Source organism: Mirounga leonina, unplaced genomic scaffold, assembly GCF_011800145.1.
Source record: "Mirounga leonina isolate KUSES-001 unplaced genomic scaffold, KU_Mleo_1.0 Mir_151, whole genome shotgun sequence".
In the NCBI taxonomy this organism is placed as follows: Eukaryota; Metazoa; Chordata; class Mammalia; order Carnivora; family Phocidae; genus Mirounga; species Mirounga leonina.
In genome coordinates this window covers 79,515,094-79,516,461 of record NW_023270377.1, presented here as the reverse complement: position 1 = coordinate 79,516,461, position 1,368 = coordinate 79,515,094, and the positions used below count along the sequence as shown (strand labels likewise).

Genomic DNA, 1,368 nt, shown 5'->3' with positions numbered 1-1,368 from the left:
TTATGTGAACTTCTTGATTTCATCATACAAGACCAGCACAAAAGCACCACCCACGCCCTGAGAACACTGGACCACGCCCCCTTGAAAAACCGCTTTGGCTCCTTCATCCCAAGCTATCTTCCTCCAGCAGTCCACTGTGCCTGTGTACGTGATGTCAGTTCCTTTGCGCCCTGACTGCATCATCATTCGGCGGCGAACAGTGTCAGACGGGCAGGACGTCAACCCAGCACCGCTGTGACGGATTGTGCGATCATCCAGCTGATGAAGATGTGAGTATTCTTGGGATCTGGAAGCATCCCCTTTGCGGTGTCATAGATACCGAAGTAGGCAGCTCCGTAGATGATAATGCCCCGCACAGACACATTAAAGCCTGGGTACAGGCCCTTAATCCCATGAGATTTGTAGATCTTAACCAGGCAGTCACCGAGGCCTCTGAATTCCCTTTCAGCTCCAGCTTTGCCCACATCGGCTGCTAGCTGGGTATGGGCAAAATCAAGAGGATACACAAAACACAAGGACGTGGCCCCAGTGGCACCACCTGACGCCAGATTCCCAGCAAAGTAGCGCCCAAACTGGGTTCCTCTTGTCCACACCACCCAGGAAGATCTGCTTGTCTTTATCTTTGAAGGAGAAGTTGAGAGCCTGGGTGGGGAAGTATCTGATGACATTGGCCAGGTTACCGCGCCAGAAGGACGGGACTCCCTGCTCCTTGGGGATGCGAACCACACAGTCTATAATGCCCTTGTATTGCTTATCTGCGGTGATTTGCTTGCTGGCGTGCTGCACCTGAACCAGCAGCTTGACCCGCTCAAAGGGCGCTAGCGCCGTCTTGGAGATGGCCTCGGCCACTCCACCTGCCAGGAAGCCCTTGGCGAAGGACACAGCAGCATCTGTCATGAGGTTACCTTTTTCTTGATAGAAAGTTCGCTTGGATCCTGTAAATCTTTGCTTTCCAGAGTTAACAAAGTTGATTCTAAAATTTTTTGCTTAATTTTCTGATGTCTCTGTGGAGCACTGGGTCCTTGGAGCTGCCTAGTCCACGATTTCCACTGACATGTGGCAGCTATACTTTTGCCCACCTCTTTATATGTATTCTTCTTCATTCACATTGTTGTGGGTACAACTCTTGTCACAGCATAGAGTTGTGTGTTGCTTTTAATAGTCATTTGAGCCCATTTCCATGTTTTGATATGAGAGATATGTTTTGTCTCAGTTATTTTATATTACTTTATGTTTAATGTTTGTATGAATGATATGTGTGTGTATGCATATTTGTGTATATGTTCATTTCATTACGTGGTCTGCTTTCTTTGTTCATTTTGTTGTGGTGGTTCTCTTTGTGTTTAGGAAGGCTTCCATATCTTGTTC

The 1,368-nt window shown here is 47.7% G+C and overlaps 1 pseudogene; it reads right to left on the bottom strand.

Annotated features, from left to right (window-relative positions):
• LOC118011834 lies at nt 1–928 on the bottom strand (annotated as a pseudogene).
• Nucleotides 929–1,368: the final 440 nt, after the last annotated feature.